Source organism: Ammospiza nelsoni, chromosome 4 (assembly GCF_027579445.1).
Source record: "Ammospiza nelsoni isolate bAmmNel1 chromosome 4, bAmmNel1.pri, whole genome shotgun sequence".
NCBI lineage: Eukaryota > Metazoa > Chordata > Aves > Passeriformes > Passerellidae > Ammospiza > Ammospiza nelsoni.
In genome coordinates, this window is record NC_080636.1 from 44,434,591 (window position 1) to 44,455,268 (window position 20,678).

General features: G+C 37.2%; 1 long non-coding RNA gene across 1 annotated transcript; it reads left to right on the forward strand.

Moving 5' to 3' along the window:
* Window positions 1-282: 282 nt before the first annotated feature.
* On the forward strand, window positions 283-6,022 carry LOC132072834 (uncharacterized). Its single transcript, XR_009418407.1, has 3 exons — window positions 283-339; window positions 5,265-5,397; window positions 5,655-6,022. It is a non-coding gene; the product is annotated as an uncharacterized LOC132072834 (long non-coding RNA).
* Window positions 6,023-20,678: the final 14,656 nt, after the last annotated feature.

Consider the following 20,678-nt stretch of genomic DNA (forward strand, 5'->3'; position numbering starts at 1 on the left):
GCTTTGTTCTTTATTCAAGTAAGCAATGCTTCCACCAGGTTTCTCAGCCTTCAGGTAGTATTTATTTGCAGGGAGCAGCTGTCATTAATGCTACTTTGTGTAGGGGGATATAATATGGGTAAATGAAGGTGGTACAGAATGTAATCTTATCCCCCAAAGAGTTGCAGCTGGAGCAATTACTAAAGATTAGGGCCAGGCTGATGTTAACAGACCCCACCTGTGGCCAATAAGAGCAGTGGTATAAAAGAGTGGATTGGTGGGATCTGGAGCCAGATGGCTGCTGCAAGGACCAGGAACAGTCAGTGCTCAGAGGAGCTGCTTGTGAGAAGCATCAAGGAGGTATGGAACTCTGGTGGTATGGAATCCTTGCACTATAATGATAACAAAACTCTTGATATGTTAGAAAACGAATGGTGACCCCCAACATGACTCAGGAGAAAAAGGTTTTAAATGCTAAAATATATTGACCTGTGGATTTGGGACTAGACAATATAACCCAGTGGATTTGGGGAAACAGGGTTTGAACACTAAACTACTGACAAAATATATCAATTACAGCTCTTTGTGTTTGGTAAATATGAAGATAAGCACTTTGTAAGCTATAAAAACTGAACTAAAATTTAGAAATATATATATCTGTACTATAATATGCTGTTTGAGCACTTGTATAACTCTTAGTTCTGAGTGAAATGTATAAATATGCCATAATCTTAAATTATTTGAATATGTTCTTCTGGAAATGCTGATACTCTGTAATTAAAAGAAAAAGAGGGAATTGTAGAGGGATACAGTGCGGGTAAATGAAGGTGGTGTAGAATGTAATCTTATCCCCCAAAGAGTTGTAGCTGAACCAATTACTAAAGATTAGGAGCAGGCCTGATGTTAACAGGCCACACCTGTAACCAATAAGAGCAGTGGTATAAAAGAGTGGATTGGTGGGATCTGGAGTCAGATGGCTGCTGTGAGGACCAGGGACAGTCAGTGCTTGGAGGAGATTCTTAGGAGAAACATTGAGGAGGTATGAAACTCTGGTGATATGGATTCCTTGCACTATAATGATAATAGAACTCTTGATATATAAGGCAACACCCTTGCCTGCACAGTAACTTTTTTTATAAATGGACCCACTCTGGGGAGTGTTTACCAATGACTGAAGAGTTCAGCAGCCGTGTCTCTCATGAAAAAAAAATAAAATTAAAACCACATCTGCTGTGTTTCTGGGGCACAGGAAGGGCCTGGAGAAAACAAGGTTAACACATGACATGCTTATGTGAAGTTATCTAAATGTCCTGTGAGTCACATGCCTGTGGACTAGTTGATCTCTTCAGACATAGCTTGCATGAACTTCAAGAAAAAGAATTCAGATTTGCTCCTGAGTTCACTAACACCAAGCTGTTATTCCTTCTCTTTGACTTATCTTGGAATTAGAGGTCTAAATTGGTATAAAAGATTATAGGGTTGGTGTGTATGCATTTAACACAAGAGTTTATATAGAGAAAACAACGTGAGCCAGAGTAAGCAGGTGGCTAGCTAGGTATTCCATGAGAAACTGCTGTAAATTAGGAAGAAACTTGTGCTCCATAAATAACTGACTGACTGCAGAGAACAAGAATGCCACTCCTCATGGCAGCAGCTGAAATGTCTGCTGATAATGAGAGAGGAAAAAACTACTGGGGTTCTCAGGCAGAAAGAATGAAAGGTCAGACCTGGACACTTCTGTGCATTTTCTGTGCATTCCCCTTTCCTTCCCTTTCCCCTGCAGGAAATTTTCAACCTCGGAGTTTGTCCTGGCATACAAAACACTGAGGTGTGTGGGGATGAAGGCAATTTTTGCCTTTTGCTTTGACACTGGGTGAATTTTTAACTGCAAATGAAAGAAAGCACTTTGTGTTTCAGCCTATGAGGTTTTCAAAGTGCAACATTTCTCTCTTTTTGCTCTCACTTCTCTTGATATGCTGCCTGAATTGCATCTCTACCATGATATTACTTTGATAGTTTTTCTGCTTTTCTCATTCCTCTAACATATTAAACTCTCTCTGAGAGTTTTTCCACCATCCAGAATACTAATTTTCTGATGTTTTCTTTCCATGGCCAATGGAAAGCTATGAAAGGCCTCATATTAGGTTATTTTCTCCAAGAAACTTAGGGACATAAGGTCCTTCAAATAAAGTTGAAAATCATCCAAGCAAACATGTTCATGACAAAGATGAGTCCAAGTGAGTCTGGAATTGAGTGAGTAGGCCCAGATTAAGAAATACTTGATGGCTGGACTTGGAGGTCTTTACTGTCTTTTTTGATTCCTACCATCCTGCTTGCACAGAAGACAATCAATCTCCTTTTAACTCCCTACAATATCTACCCAGTTCTGTCACATAATGCATATTTTTTACTACAGATTGTGTCTCTTTACGTGGAGTACAAAAGGAATTAGTCTGAGGGAGGTGCAGTCTGAACAGCAACGCACAGGGACAGGCATTCACTCTATTCAGTGTTCTGTAAGGAGCAGACCTTACAAAATTGTTTTATAAAGGGGAGGAGGACTTGAGGTGCAAATCCTTGTTCAAGTTCACCAAAGCTTTCTGCTGCTGTGCCAACCTTACCCTTCCCCAACCTTGCCCAGTCTCTTATGCCCAAAATCACCACCCTTTTCTTATGCCAAGTCTAGCCATTTTTCTAACACAGTTAACTTGAATCTCTGCTGTACGCTGAGGTGTTTTGGGACTCTGCACTTATGGGTGGGCCCTAGGGTATGTGAAAGGTGAATATCCTGGGTAAATTTGGAAAGAGCAGCGCTTATTTATACACACATGCCGACAAGTACTTGTAAACTTCCCCTGCAGAGTTATTTTTGTCTGCTAGCACAAATTTGTCAGCTGCAGGGAGATATTTTGGTGAGCTGAGAGGAGGATGCTTTTCAGGGATGGAGCAACACTGGCATGGACCAGAGGGCTTCCCACTCTGAGGGATTCTAGGGACAACTCAATGACTGCCCAGCATCAGCAGGGCTCCTCCCTCAGGTCTGGGTTTGGGGCTGCTGCTCAGCAGTGCAGCCCTGAGAGAAGCACAGGAATTCCAAGACTGGTGTTTCACTTCTTGCTGTACTTTTGTTTTCATCAGGGGATGCAGTGATTAAAGGATCAGCAGAGCTACCCTGAAGTTTGGAGTTTTATGTGCTGTACTCCCCCAGAGTATTCCAGTGCCATTCCAGGGGCCTATGAACACTTAAGCAGCTCTCTTAGGACTCTCTTCCACTTTTCTTCTGTGCCATGTGCTCTTTAACTTTGTAACATTATTTAAAATACCATCGGTTTGAATATTAGATCTGCATTTATAACATTCATTTCATATTTCAGGTTTTTCTCTTAAAAGGTGATGGTCTCTCACTCTGTGGGGATCTTCTATGTCTCCAGGCAAAAATAAAAAAAAAAAAAAAAAGAAATCTAAGTAAACCAGCCAGAAAAAGCTGGAGTATTCTTTCTGGTGCTATTGGTTTGCTGATTTTTTTTCCTCAAGAAATAAGTAGCCAGCTCTGCTATCATGATTTGCAACATTGATTCAGATATTAGCAAGCCTGTTAATCTTTAATTCCATGCTATCATTTTTTTACTGGTAATTTACATAGAAGGAGCTTAATATTAATGCTCTCACTTTCACTATGTCATATAGAAATTATGATAAAGACTTTTAACTTGGAATGTACAATAATATCCACTGAATGCTTCTTGTAAATAAATGTTTGTTAAATCTTCCCTTCTGAGATGGCATTTTTCATCATTTCCTCTTGTGTGTCAATGAATTCTTGGTTAAATATGCTAAAAAACATATAAACTGCTTTTGAGAAAGGTGTATTCCTATTTGAAAAATGAAAACCTTTTGCCTCTCAGGTTAAAAGTGTGAGGAGGAGGAGGTCACTCTGTTCTTTTAAGCTCAGGAGAGTTCTCATAGCTTTATGTGCAATCCATGAGCGAGCTCTAAGGAACCAATAAAAACCCATTTTGTGCAGACAAGTTGCAGGAGATGGATGAAGATGAAGAATGAGCAGAAGCACAATTTGCCAGCACACCTGATGGCACAATGACACTGGTGTTTCTTGGCTCATGCATCACCCCAGGTGGAGCTATATGTCACATCACTTCCATCCAGCACTAGGGACAGTCTGTGAGGGATATTATGGCTTTTTAAGACACTGCCTCTCTGCCAATTTGCTTTGGGGGCTGTGCAATTACATGCTTTTCTGCCTGTGGACTTGATTTCAAACTCCTGCATGCAGCTAGAGAGGTGATCAGTTGTCGCAGACATCTTTTCATGAAAATCCTTTCCTTGGGATTTTTTTCCTCCTGAGAAGCTGAGAGGCCTCAGGGACAAGATGTAAATGATGATTATCTGCTGCTGTGGAATGCAACAGGTGCATCAGTGATTGGTCTCATGTGCTTTTGTGTAATTAATGGCCAATCACAGCCTGGCTAGCTCAGACAGTCTAGGACAGCTGCCTTTGTTATTCGTCCCTTTCTATTCTTAGCTTAGCTAACCTCCTGATGAAACCTTTTCTTCTATTTTTTTAGTATAGTTTTAATTTAATGTATCTCATAAAATAAATCAAGCCTTCTGAAATATGGAGTCAACATTCTCATCTCTTCCCTCATCTGAAAACCCTTGTGAACACCGTCACAATCAGTTAAGGATTACCATAATCAGGTAAGTTAGTCCTGTGTCTGTCTGTCTGTCCTGTGCTGCTCCATCAGCCTCACCTCTGCTGAAGTGCAGCCTGTGAGCCCCTGTGGGGCTAACACCACCCTGCTCAAATTCCTGGGATGCACACAGAGGAGCTTTAGATTGCATTTATGGAGAATTTCATCAGTGAAAGAGCGGCCAAACATTGAGACAGGCTGACACTTCAAGGGGTGAAATCACCATCCCTGAGAGTGTTGAAATATTGTGTGGATGTGGTGCTTGGGGAAATGGCTCAGTGGTGCTGCTGTTAGGTTGATGGTTGCCTTTGATGACCTTAGAAGTCTTTTCCACCCTAACGACACTGTGAAACACCTCCTACAAGGTGATACCTCTGTATCACAAGGGTGCAGATCAAATCTGTTTTTCCAACTGTGACAGATAAAAACCTTGTCTAGATACTCTATGGAAAGCTGTTGACAACTAGGAGTGGCAGGCTGAATTTCAGGTACACATGGAATATCTTAAATGTTTCTAATAGGTCTGACCCTGTGTTCCTTTCTCCCCTAATTTTTTTTTTTTTTTCCCTCCTAAAGGACCCATGTGGAACTATGTCCACACATGATGAAGAGCTGCAGGCTACATTTCTTGTGATGTTACCAGATGCCCATATCAACACATGTAAGAAAGAAAAAAATCCTGATTTATGAGGAGCATTGAATTTTCACAGTAAGTCAACAAATCTAAGTCAGATCACAATTACTTGCACTCTTGTTGATGTTGCCCACATCATGTTGTTTTTTTTTTTTACCTTGCAAAAATCAAAAAAAGGCATTCAGTTTTCAACACCTTTAGGCTTTGTTATGGCATAATGGCTTAGTTTTGTAACAAGAAGATGAAATATTGACTGTCATGGAATTGACTGTCAAACTGAACTTTTTGTGATTTGGTGTTTTTACAAATTAAAGCTGTCTTCTCATTTTCAGCTCTGCATACAATACCTGTGTTCTGATAAATGCATAGTTTGGAAAGTCTGTGTACTGTGACAAGAAAAAGACTGTTCCTGTTTACTGTGATTAAATTTAGGACTGAAAAGCTACAAATGCAAGGCACATGGGACAGGTGGCTCATGTGTAATAGCAGCTATTTCTTCTGCCTTTGATGTCTGGACACCAAAAAGAAACCACAAAAAAAGTGGAATAAAGTGTAGCTTTAAAATAATCTAAACATATTACAATAGACAACAGCATTGATTATGTGATTTATTTTGCTGCAAATCTCTAACATTAATAAATAGACTCTGTGATACATCTGAAAAATGCAGTCACATGGGTAGCTCTTGGTATTAATCATGGACAGCTCTCTAGCACTATATCATGATTTCCCAAAGCAAAATAATTTTCTTTGGCAAATAAAATAAATGGAAAAAGTTACAAGAACTTCTAACAATCCTCTCAAAACCCCACACTTACAAAAGGCATTTTTAGAGAAGAGGACCACTGAAAAGCAGTGGTTTATTGGACATCATATGCTTGAGGCATCTCAGCTTTTTCACAGCAGGAAATGTGATCTAGAGCATATGGTAAATTCACATGCAAAAGCACGACAGACTTAAAATGGCAGTTCCTAATTAGCACCTTATTAGTGTTCAGGTTCTGGCAGTGTTAGCAGCAGCATGAAATATATGGTCTAGATTTTTGCATTTAGGATGGAATGACACCAGTTTAAACATATTTTATGAAATTTGGATTGATTTTAATGGCAGCAGAGGATGGCATAGATCTTCTACAATGCAAAATTATATTTAGGCTTTTGAAATCCTTGAACTTTTGGGCAACTGTACACTAAACAAAATTCTGTGTTAATATACTACAAATGTTCCAAAGGCTGCATTTGCTTTTTTCACATGCAATTTTAGACAAAATATCTAAACTTGCCAGGAGTCTGCCAAATGTAATTGTAGTGCTGTTAAGAGCTCTCTGTGAGCAATCTGTATTTGGTTTACACAAAGTAACAGTTAGTGAGTAAAACAGGAAAATTACTTCTAGTTAGATTAATGAAAGAGTTTTTTTAATATTGATTTTATCAAAGCAAATATTAAGTTTCCTGTGATTTGGGCCTGTCACATGGACATGTACAGACTGAGAATGATGGGATGAGTAGGATGGAGAAAAAGCTATAACCTTACAGAAAGTACCTTACTGAAAGGTACCAGAAGGCTGGTATTACTTATAATTAAAAATGTTTTGTTTACCTGCCAGGCATGTCTGGACTGCTCATCTAAGCCATCTCACAAGGTATATTCTACCTTTCCATTTGACATTTAAATAAAATGGTAGAGAATCACTGTTGACAAAATTGTTGTAAATATGGCAGTGAGAGATCAGGCTGCCCAGCAGCAGGTAACAAGAATGTAAGGTTTGGTTTTTTTTTTTTTTTTTAATGCAGCAACCACCTTGGAAGGCTGGTTCTACCAGGAAACAGAAAAGTATTTGCTTGCTAAGAGAAACCATTAAACACATTTCCAACACACTAACTCTTTTGGGAAGTTGCTTGTATACTTAAATCTAAGCCCCCCAACTATTCAGCACTCTTTTTCATAGCCAGAATGTCTGCAATTATTCAGGGTGGGGTTGGGTTGGGCTGGATTTCCACCAGACAGTGAGCAGAGGCAAAGCCATGAGTTGCAAACCTTGTATATGACTTTTTAGGGAGAAAATAATAAGGTAAAGCACTTGGCCTACCTGAAAACCTGCACAAAACCTAAACAAAGAATAAGGTAAAGCACTTGGCCTACCTGAAAACCTAATTGCTATTGGCACTTCTGCTGGTTGGTCTCCATGAGGCACAGAAGCTGATGGGATGGGACAGGGAAAATAATTCACAAGGCCACCAGAAGTGACTCTTTGACTGATTTGTATGTGGTTCATTGCCTGATTAAGTAATAGCTGTTTCCATTGATTTGCTTGTGGAAAAATAGTTTGATAGAGTGAAATAATAGCAAACAAGTAAAAAAAAACCAGTTCTTTTCTTAGTAGCAATGTGGGGTCTGCTGTTCTCGGGAATTTGCTCTGTAGCTCTGGGTACACTACCTGAATTTTCAGGAAGACATAACATGAGGACAGGTATGTATTCAAATCAGCACTTTTTAACGCTTGGAACAGACTGAAAACAGAACTGAAAAAAACCCACCTGTGATAAATTAGGTGCCTGGCTATTGTTTTTTTGTTTATTTCTTCTATGGTCAAATTAATGTGAACAAGTGCTACTTGCTTCTTGTTTCATTTTTTTTTTCTTTTTTTTTTTATTTGTTTGTCTTGTTTAGTTTTTAACTTGAGAGGAAATGTTGTCTGATATTGGCCATTTTTGTTTAATTCCATAGGTGGCTACAGCAATGTAATATCACTTAAGTTCCTTAAATTAATAAATTTAGGGAATATGAGCACTTTTAGCACAAGCTCTTGCCTAATATTGCAGCTTGAGTAAGCAAAGAGATTGTTATAGAGATGAAATGATTAAAACAAAGATTTAAAAAACGGTCTTATTACATTTGGAGGTTTGAGTACTCACCAAAAATGAACACAGAGGCTGCATGTTTTTTCATTAGTTTCACTAAAATGTAGTGTGCCTAAGCAAATTAGTTAAAGCTGTTTAGAGAATTAAATATGACTGCAGGAGGATAATTTTAGTGTCTAATCTCACATAGTCATTCCAAGCTAATTTTATTCTCCTTTTTCAACTCAATGCATTTATATAAAACCATGATAACTTGCTTTCCCTCTTTATGAATATATATGTATATATGGAAACTGATATATATACTTATGTATGTAGTGTATATATATACATGTACAAATATTTATAAAGATATGCACCATCATCTGTAGGACTGAAATACAGGAAAATATCTCAACTCTACATAGTGGCTGGGAGAAAGGGAACAAAAATAATTGTCAGATCATTACTGTGGATTTGTTTCTTTCAGTGCTGTATATTTGGCGACACTTTTAACTTTCCACCAGTGATTTTTACCATATTTAGGGAGTAAGCCAGAAGAAGTAAATTGTGTTATGAATCAGATCATTGAAAAATATAAATTCATCTGTCTCCATTTGAGTAACTTACATTTTATTACTTGTGCTGTGACAGAAGTCAAAGTGTGTTTTGCTCTTGATTTCAAGGGCCCATATTGGTAAACATTGCCTCTGTGTGATATGGGGGGGACTGAGGATAATCCATGCCTTGTGAGCAGGAAAGAAATTACCTGTAGGTTCTTTTAATGGACATTCTCAATTTTCAGACCCCAACAATTATCAGACATGTGATCTGAAAAGAAGAAGATATAAAAAAGAGGATTTCTTAATTTTTTTTTTTCAGATAATAATAGAGGAAAATAAAATTAGTTTCTCTTCTCTCTGGATGACTTACCTGAGGGTTATTTTTTTTTTATTTTGAGTGTTCTTCCACACTTCCAAAATAAGGATCATCACTTCTGGTAACATCACTAGAACATATTAGTACAGGAACCATTAAAAAATATGTCTGAGGATCTAGATTGATCATTATGTATATAATTGATATAAATTATATATATATATATAAAATATATATAATTGATATATATGTAATTGATATATATAATTATATCTTTGATATATATAATTATATCTTTGATATATATCAATATATATAATTTTATATAATATATATCAATATATATATATCAATATATATATATCAATATATATATCAATATATATAATGATCATTATTTTGTATATAATTGATATATATAAAATAACGGTCATTACTTTTTTGATAAATAGGGGGATAGTGATTTTGAATGTAAGCTGCAGGATATGAGCATGCAGTACCTAAGCAGGCTGTACAGAGGAAGAAAGTACCAACAGAAAACTTCATTGCACAGCACAGTCTGCGTATTTTGATGTTTCTTTCTGATGAACTTGTAAAAAAAAGTTTTATTACTTTTATTCTTTTTTATTACTATTACTAATATCTCTGTTAGAAACCATTGTTGCCATAAGGAAGAAGCAGTTTGATTAGCCTTTATAAGAAAAAGGCAGTACTGCACTTCCACTGCTATTTACTTAATACATTTTATATAGAAAAAAACTTTTTCTGTGTGTTATCAAGAATTGTTATTCTCTGAAAGTGAATAAAGAGCTTCATGGGTATTTACCCTTGAAGACTGGCTGCTTTATAGCATTTAGTCAGAGTAGCAACAAAAGTGTATTTAGGGCTGCACTTGCAGTATCCACAGGCACAGCAAAACCAGTGAAGGACAAACCAATGTGTGGCCAAGTACAACTTCACCCTCTGCTCTGGATTTTTCTTTCTGTTGTTGAACGAAGCCACATACAGAGCCCTTTTTGAATGTTTTGTTTAAATTGGGAACATTTGGATTGTAATGGTTCATCACCCCTTTGCACAACCTGACTGACAAGGGGGTAGCTGTGGGGTAGGAGGGACAAGACTTGCTCTGCTCCTAAAACCATCCTGGGATAGCAGCCTGAAAGTCACAGGACAGGCCTTTTAATCTTTTCTTTGATCAGAGGTTTGGCTTGCATAGACCCAGCCTTAATGTTTGTTATAATATGAAGTGACAGCTTTGAGAATTTTTTTCCTCAAGTTGATGTTGGTGGGGATGGGGAATTTGGCTGCAGCATGATGCAGATGATGTCCTTAAACTGTTCCTGTGATGTCCTTGAAGAGTTTGTTGGGGAGGTTAAACTTAATTAAATATAAAGAATTAGATTAGAAATATGTGAGGAATCTGCTGAATCGCTTTTCTACCTGAAAAAAACTATGTTTTCTTCTAAAATAACTCTTTATAGTTTAATACATACACACCTAGCTGTGGACTAGGTAAAATAAAAGAATGCTGGCTGCTCCTGGAACAAGCCATCAGTGTAAGGGAAAGAGTAACAGTCCTCAGCACAACATGAGGAAAATAAGAAAACAAACAGGCTCTAGTGATGGGTGATTTCAATTTCCCAGTATGAACTGGGAAAGCTGAAAAGCATGGCACAATGAAAAATAAAATTATAGAAGAAATAAAGAGTTATTGACCTGTAGTGTCAGAGTACTAATAGGACTTGTCCTTTCCAATCTCAGCAAAAATGTGCAGTTAGTAGATTAGAAACAGCAAAGCCACTTGGTTCAAGTGACCCCATGATTAAATTCAATATGACTTAGAACACTAAGCCAAATAGATCAAAACCACAATATGAACTCTCAAAGGTCTATATGGAAAAAAAATTGGAGAAAAGGAACAATAATGGAAGGTGTTTCAAGTGATGAATTAAGTTTTTTTTCTAACATTGCCAAGATGCAGATTTCTTGGGGGAAGTGAGATATGAATGTGGGGAATTAATCCTTACAATCTGACTATTGTGTTTTCTGTGAACTTTATATTAGATAAATGTGTTCTATTACTGAATCCCTGCTAAAATTATTGCGCAAGATCCATAGTTACAGCTTTACCTGAGAGAGTGGGGACAAATATCACTCTCTATTTATATCTATTTGATAATCACAGGAGGGTAGCTTGGGTTATGGCTGTTCCTCTGTTAAGTGATTTAACCTCAATCCTTGACTACAGCAGAGGAAAGCCTTTGTAGAAGTTTATATTTTATTGTTCTGGCATTGCAGAAAAAGGTACCAAAATCTAGGAATCACACTGGAGAGCTCCTAGACATGCTCTGAACATGGTGATGCAGATGTGGAATTAATACATTTGTGCTATGTCTCTTCCAAAATAGCAGTGTAGACACTTGAGCCATCTTTGGTTAGATTTTAAACTTAAATACTCCTGCTTGTTCTGTCTAATTAAAAAAGTGAAAACTGAAAATAGGAAGGAAAGGAGAAGTGTCTCTTTTTCAAAGAATATATCACAAATATACTCAGATGTGACCAGTACAAGGCAGTATAGGCAAATCTTGGAAGATGATTTATGCAGATTCTGGTAGAGCCTTTCCTTATGTTTCAAGGAAAAAGCTGAAAAAAACCCCAAACACCTCATTTCTATGAGGTTTGGTGCTACAGCTGCAATTTTGTGCCCTTTGTTGGACAGGCTGTGTTTGTGGCTGTTCAAGCTTCGGTCTGCTCCTCGAGGAACACTGATAATTAATTTAATTTTGCAATGATGTTTTCTCTGAGTGGTATACAGAGTATTCTGCTTGTACTCTCTTGCTTAATTTTTGCACTTCTTTGATCATTTTTGTAAATAGAAAACATCATGGAGATTAATAAATCATAAAACCCTCCCTCCCAAGAAGCTGGTATACTCTCAGCACTTAAAGTCTCTTTAAAGGTACATTTTATGCAAATTTTGGAACTTACTTTCAAAAAATATAGCTCCAGGGATCAGAGAATTTCTTATGGCTTGTCCAAAATTTCAATGAGTGTGGGCTGTGGTTTTCTGGATATATTTTTTTCAATTATTTTTAGGTATTATTTTTACCAGAAAGAAGTCTCTTGTCATACTTTGTATTAATCTTTTTTTCTTTAATCCACATTACTGAGAACCTAGTAACTTCCATTTTCTCAGTACAGTATTAGAATCAATGCCCATAAAATGGAAAGAGAAGGGGGGAGCTAAACAACAATTTAGGAACTGAGAGGAAGAAGTACCGTTATATCCTAGAATATAATGAAAAATGCACAGTATCAAATATTATGACATTATATCAAAAGAAAATGTTTATCTCATTTCTAAACTTTTCTCATCAGACATTTCAAACTTTTTTAATTGTTTGAAAAATAAATGGAATAGAAAAAACTTCAATAAAATATTCAGAGTATATGGACCTAGTCTTGGATTACTTGAGCATAAGGCTACAATATGGGATCTCCTGATTCTTGATAAAGACCTTGCAGGTAAGATTATTGCCCAAGGTGGATTAGTTTTCCTTTTCACTGACCAGAATTGCTGCTCAGCACCCACAAATTGTTGTGGGTCAAAAGTGTTGGAGGACAGCTTTGTGCAAATTTATTTTTCATACTGGAGTTTTCAGAGCAGCCTTTTAGAGCTAGCTCTGCTCATTTTGTTCTAACTATGGGTTATGGCAGAGCAATGCACGTCTGAAACCTCCTTTTTATAGTCAAAATAAATATCTGAGTTTAAAAAAAAGTTAATCTGCTTCAAATACTGTCTTGGGGATTGTGGCAACCATTTATAAGGACGTACCTGACAGAGCACTTGTTCTGTAGCTCAGAGGCATAACAAGGTTGAGAGGCTCTCCACTTGTTCAGTTTGTGGACCAGCATCCAGATGAGCTGAAGGATGACATTTTTGGAGTGTTACATCTGCAGATCACATCAAACATATGCAATGCCATATGGTCACCAAGTGGTTATGGACTTTTTATTTATTAGGTAAGCTACCAGAGCTAATATTAGGTATGGAGCAGTTTATATGCTTTCAAAAGAGAAAAGAACCCAAAGTATTAGAAACAAGATGAAAACTCAAAGAAATAAATCTTATTACTGTTTTTTAGAGAGGTGTGCAATAGCAATAATGAATCCTGTGGAGACAGCCAGATCAGACTTCATCCTGAAGGAATCATGCACCCAGGTATGTTTGCTCAGCCCTCAAACTTGCAATGATAAAATTGCCTTTTATCAGCAGTTCCTCAGGCCAAGCAATGCACCAGTATCTTGTACTAGTAAATGGGTAAAACTGGCAGCATCTGTCCCAACTTTAATCAGCACCTAGTTTTACATCTGCTGTATCCAGCTGTGGTCCTCTTATTCAAAAAGTTTATCTTTGCTTCGACCTCCCCAGTCTTGCCCTCTTCCCCTTTAATCTCTCTTGAGCTACCCTCATGCCCTCAGCTTTAAATATTAATGTCCTAGGTATCCCTAAATTCAGGGAAAGAGGGATGCTGTTCATCTCACCACACCCATCACCTTTAGCCATAGCAGACCTAAACTCATGCCTAATCCTCTCTGTCAGCAGGCTAGAAAGCACCATGAGGCAGGTTTGTATTTTAGTTTCTATTTTACCAGGAGTAAAAATATAATAGTTTATAATAAACCAGGAGTGTGGTATTTCCTGGGTCCCCTGTCGTGGGGAGGAAAGATGAATCTGACTCCATGTTCTCAGAAGGCTAATATATTATATATTATTCTAAATAATAGCGAAAGGATACTTACAGAAGGTTTAACAGATATTAATGAAAAACTAGTAACTCTTGACAGAGCCTCAACACAGCTGGCTGTGATGGGTCATTAAGTTAAATTCACATGAAACCAATCAAAGAACCACCTGTTGGATAAACAATCTCCAAACCACATTCCAAAGCAGCAAAACACAGGAGAAGCAAATGAGATAATTATTGTTTTCCTTTTTCTCTGAGGCTTCTCAGCTTCCCAAGAGAAAATCCTGGGCAAAGAGATTTTTCCAGAAAATATGATGGTGACACAGGAGTTTATATTTTAGTCCTTTTAAAGGCCAGGATGTATTCTGCCATTGCCAGGCACCTTTTTTTCCCAGACATTGACCACAGTACTTGCCCTGACACTACAACATGAGATGTGATGCCTGGGGATATTCTGGTCTCAGGCACTGCTGCAAGGCTTACAGGTGTCTGCTCTGAGCCTGAAAAGTGTCACACCAAAGGAGCCTCTCAAAGTTTCCCAGTAAAGGGCTTCAAATAACCAATTTCTGCTTCCGTTTGTCTCTCAGCAAATGCCACAAAATATAATGCCCACTACTGTCCCCCAGACCCCATGAAGCTACACTTATTCTTCATAATGCCATACACTCTGCAATGAAATGTCTAATTATCTTCTCATATCTCTCTCTGTGGGTTTTTTTTTTTGTTTTTTTTTTTTTGTTTGTTTGTTTGTTTTGTTGTTGTTTCTTTGGTTTTTTGTTTTTGGTTTTTTTATTTGGCTTTTTTTGTTGTTTTTTTTTTTTTTTTTTTAATATTTCTGGACAGAAACCAGTGTGAGTTGCTCTTAATAACAAACTTAGCTACCCGTGGGCAGGTGCTAGATGCTTCAGTTGTCTATGTATAGGTACCTACAGGTACTAAATTTAGGTGAAAGTAGGGTATTTCTCTTCCATAAACACCTGAAATCAGCTCTGTGCCAACTTTGCCAACTGTAAAATGACAAATCTGGCCATTAATTCAATATAATCCACTGTGAACATCTATTTACTCCAAAACACTGGAGAATGCTTTAACAATTTTGAGAATTAATTTGGAAGAAAAAAGGCAATGAACCAAAATAATTTCCAGAACCCTAAATTCCTAAAGTTTTTTGGTGTTTTTTTTTTTCTAAAATAGAATGGAAAATTTCTGATTTGTTTGGCTTTTTTAATCCCAGAATTATTTAGGAAAGATTTTCTTCTGTCTATGATAATACAGGGGAATTAAAAGCATTTCAAAGAACTGTACTGGGCTAGACACACATTGCAATTATTAAAAAAAATATTCGTAATAGTTAATTTATGCTTAAGTACAAATAGCTTCTCATTAAATCAGTGCTTTACCATTTATCTAGGTTACTTCTTTCCAATTTCTGCGATTTTTTGCACAGTAATTAAAAAGAAGTGTATTCTTTGGTTTTGAAAATCTTGAGTTATCACAGCAAGAAGCATATGTTCAGCCAATGGAACTTGTATGTATTTAAATCAGGAATTAACTGAGTCTTAAAACACACTTATTAAAAAATAAATGACATATAAATAGCAGTATTATTCAACATAGTTGGACATAGTCCATCTTGTATTGATTGATGTTTTCCTTGAGCAAGAAGCATTTTGAAGAACCTGAAATTGGAGTGTTTTGTTTCCTTCATTTCAGAGAAAATTCTCTTGGTTAGAGCTGGCCAAAAATCACAATTTCTATCTAGTGGGAAATTTTTGTATTGCAGCACTTGGTTTTCTTCCCAAATGTGGTCAGACTTGAAAGACTGAAATTTCACACAATTTTTTATCAAGCACCTGGGAAAAAACAAAACAAAACAAAACAAAAATATAGAAACAGTAAAACATATTTTCTGTGTGTTTTCAGTATTAAATTGCATTTGCTATGCTACTGATGTGCCCCAGTGAGTTGCATTTCAAAAATCTCATGGACTCACCCTCCTTGCATGGCTCCCTGAACTGACAGCATCTCCCTAGGTGCAACCTGCATGAACGGGAGTGGAGAATTCCCTAAGGAAAACTTTGATTGTCAAGGCCATGGGGGACAAAATGCAATAAAAGAAGGAAGGAGTTTTCTTCAGGACATGGGTAGGAGAACACCTTGGAGTGACTTTCTTTTTAAATGAAATAACAGGGAAGGAAGCAAACACCATTCCAACATAAAGAAGTAGAATTTGCTGGAAAAAACCCAAAACAACTCGTTTCTGCAAGTGATACAACTTAAAAAAATAATAATGGCAGAGTAGAGGAGAATGATGGCATTGCAGTGGTTTGTCTTTTGTTCCTGTGTGTAATTCTTCTGATCACTGTGATATGCTGACACATGGGTTTGGAAAGTTTGTACTAGATGATTATGGATGTTTTGATTGAGTAGTTACAAGGCTGGATTTTTCTGACCTCTGCAAGTACAACAAGATATTTATAAGAACCCTGTAACCCCCAATGATGTTATTAATATAGGTATGCTATACACACAAGTGACTTATGGTCCAATAAATAGAATAAAATTCAGTGTAAAACATGCTTTATAGCTTTGAATGCATATATGAAATAATACATGGACCTGTTTATAAAATGGGAGACTTTAAAATGCATTCTTCACTTCTTTCCCTGATGCACTGGTTTCATTATCAATTACCACCACATCCTCCCACACCAGGGAGACTGTGCAGACGAAAATCCCAACTTTTGCTTTGTGTCAGGGACAGAGGCAGTAGCTGTTACAAGTGACTGTGGGGTTTTTCTGCTGAAGAACAGATTTCAGTGGAAAATTCCTGTCCATCTCCAACATTTTTTGATCACTATGCACAGTAGTTTCCTGGAAGGCACAACCAGCACGTGTGAAGAATCAGTCAAGCCTGGGTGCAGAGGCAGCTTCTTCCAGTGCCCTCAGCTTTTCCCACCTGGGAAGCAGCTTCAGGACACACTAATTAGCTCCAGCAGAGGACTCCACTAGGATTTCTGGTCTCACTTCAGGTTTCACTTCACTTTAGTTTGATTTTAAGTGTCTGAGGAAAACATGTCCTTTAAGCTATACTCGGTGGGCAAAAGGTCTGTTCAGAAGCTCAGGAGCATTTTCCTGAAGATTTTAATAGATTACAATAGAGAGTCATTCATGTATCTCTTTATTAGCTTATTTCTCAAGCTTTTTTTTTCTTTTTAAACTTTTTTTTAGCAAAAATAATTCTAATTTTTGCAGAGTTGTGTGTATGCTGACAAATGCTTAACACAGGCACAAAACACCGAGAGATTAGTTGCATGCCTAAAATTACACCTGTTCTTAAATATGGTGTTTGTTGGACACCTGAGATATTCCAGGAATAAAGTGCTCATGCTCTGACTAGACTAAAATACATCATTTCAGAGCTCATGCCTTGCCCATCTCTCCTTTTTGTAGCCACATTTCTCTTCACAGAGAAAAGCAAGGCACAAGTTCCCAAAGATATTTTCTACAATTCACATAATCTGAACCTCAGAGGAAAAAAAACCCAAAAACACAAAACAATTCTTATCTCAATTGCTGCTCCTCTTGTTGTTCACAAGTGGAAGGCATTGTGGAAGATTATTTACCTGAAAGAATTTGCTTGATTAAATTCTGGCATGAGTGTTTTAATTCATTAACCAATTAAATCCATGTGCGCTTGTGTTGGGACTGTCGGCTGACAGTCACGAGATTCTGAGCAGTAAAATTAAGTGCTTGTGCAAACTCAATTAAAATTCAGTGCAATATAGTGTAATATAGTGTAAAATACAGTGCAAAAATATAATTTATAATATAAAATATAATCAAAAATGTAATATACTATATACAATAGACTGTATACTATATACAGTATACTATATGCAGTATACTATATACAATGTACTATATACAATATAGTATATACAATATACTATATACAATTTATTATATATTATATACTATATATTATATGATATGAAATTTATTATAAAATAATATTATATCATAATATAATATAATTTTAACCTTCTAATATCAATGGAGTCAAATACATTTTCCTCCCTTCTTTGGGGGCACTCCAAATCCAACACTTTTTTGATTCACAACAAATGCATGGCAGGATAAAGGTGGCACAACAAGCAGCTAATCCCCAGCTCCAGGTGCTTCCAGGATGGTGGCAAGGCCCCTTGCCATGGCCAGGGAGCCAGGGAAGAGCAGCACCAGATGGCCCTGCAGGCATGGAGCCAGTGGCAGCTTAGCCGCAGCCCCAGCTGGTTTCATCCTGCACAGTTAAAAGCTCTGCTCCTGGGCAGTGCCATTCCATGGGAGCTCAGGGAATTGGATCAGGAGCACCCTGGGGCTCAGGGCAGAGATATCCTAAAGGAGCAGAGAGCCAAGGGACACGGAGGCAGTTTGGTGGCAGTGCAAATGTGCAGCTCGGGTCAGCTGAGGACAGATCTGAGCCGTGGCTTGCAAGCCCTGCTTGATTCCAGCTGAGTCTGCAGAGCCATTTAGATCCCTGCAAATGTCTGTAACCTTGGAGTGTTCATTAACCAGACTGTTTCAGTCCCCCTGTATGACAGAGCTGACTGTAGCTAGCAGGGCTGGGCTGCTTGCAAATATTTCAGCTGTATGACTCTTTTTCTTAAGTGATTTGTATTGTGCCTTTGCACTTGACTAATTTCATGTTCCTGATACTTGTTCATTTAATATTCTATTTGTATTTTCCATTCTGTTTCTACCAAGATGTGCACCTTCACCAACATTACTGCTAATGATTTTCTCTTCTTTTCATCAATAAAACACATATTCTCTGGAGTGACAGTGAGTTCATCTGTTAGAAAATGCATTACTGTTAATAAGACAACACAAATAAGGAAGAAAATTTATTTCAGCCTGGCAACAGTAGCATCGCTTCTGCCACTTGTGTGTATGTTAGGGAGGAGGAGTAGGCTTTCTTCTTCCTTCCATTTCCAATTTGAGAGTTTGGGATTTGAGGTTTTGTTGTTCAGTTGCTACAACTAGAGGGATAATTTCTTTCTGTAGTATCTATTTACAAAATGTGTCAAAATCAGAAATAACAGATAATGCAGCTATTTTGATAAGCAACATGAAATACAGAGTGTGAGATGAGATGGTGGGGCTTATTTTCTAATGGACATCTTTGCCTACTCAGGATGTCCATATCACTTTCTTATCATGGAACAGGAACATTATTTATAATAAAGTTTCCCCATGTGCAGGATCCCTGCAGAAGTTGATGTCTCAGTAAGTAACAATGCTGTTGTCTGCTTGTACAGCTGTCTCTGACTGATCCTGCAGGTTTGTGCATTAATATGGAGTGGAATTCCATCCCAAGAACACAATTGTAGAATGGTTTTGTGGGCTGCAGATGTTGGCCTTTGACATCTAATCTGGCTCTTGCAGGACAAAATGAAAAATTTCATGGCACATTTTGTTTTCTTTGGGCCTTGTGGTGAATGACACATGAGCCTGTAATCTTTTGTGTAGTCAAAACTGCTGCTGTGCTTATTTATGGGCAGCATAACCTGAGCAAAATAGTCTGTTGTCTATGTTACCTCTTTTGGACAAAATCACCAAAATCCACAGAAGTGTTTATTAGTCATCTAAATCCCCAATTTTTACAAAGTTAGTTTAGTAATCTCAATTCAGTAATTTATACACATGAGAAGGAAAGTGGCCTAATGATTAGCCAGCAGACTGTGGGCTGAGTAGGAGGCACTGTCCCTCCCATGGTGCAGTACAGAATTCACTCTCCAAAGACTTTCATGCTTGGGACAAGTGTTGGGTGAGGCTGATGATTTTATTCCCTGCTTCTCTGCCAGCTCTGCTTTTTCCACCTCTCTGCAGCAACAAATGACTGTGCACATGGCTGGGTGTGAAAGTAGAAATAATAGGTTTTGTCAGCTTGAATTTTCAATCTTTTTTTTTTTTTTTTTGTCCCTAGGAAAAACTGCATCTTTTTCTTAGTGTAAAGTTACCGCCACAGCTGCAGTCTCTGGTGTGTGTGTGCACATGTGTGGGAATTGCAAGGTAATAAAGTGCTGGACAGTCACCGGCTGTTTTTTAAGAAGGAACCAAACCGCTAATAAGTTCGGACTTATTACTGGTCCTAACTTATTAGTGGTCCCATTACTTTCAAAATGTAATAATGATTAAACTGGTTACTGCATGGCAATAAATAAACACCTCTGGTTATCTTTGTATCCCAATAATAATAAAGAAAAATAGATCTTCCCTATCCAATGACTCAAGGTCATATCATCATATCCATGATGATTTTTTGCCTGTTGACACAGATACCCTCAGTAGACACAAACACAGGTAGCAAAAGAAAAAAAAACAAAAAACCTCTCCTATGTCTTTAACACCTTTAAACCAGAAAAGAATTGTAATAGAACACTGAATCTGGAGACTGAACATAACAGATCCCTAAAATATTGAACATAAATATGATAATGTGTAAAACAATATAAAAGGACAAGATTAAAAAGCTCATTTGACTACATGCATAAGAGAAAGAAACTACATCAATATTTAATTCATTAGTCTTATCTAAAAAGAATTGGCTTACAACTAGGTTGTGTAAAAAGAACATAATTTTGTTTAAGTACATACTTTCAGACGTTAATATAACCACTTTCCATATGTTTCTACAATGATAATTATAAAAAGGACCTTTCTGTGCCTGAGATTTTGCCTAGAAACTCTGCCAACTCCTATAATTCCTAAAGTATGTGCCTTCTTTGGGGGCATTAATTTTCAAACCTGCTGAGTTTTGTTAAATAAAATTCCTATTCATAAAGTAATTCTAATTAATTCCTGACCCTCCCAAAAGGAATTCTGCTT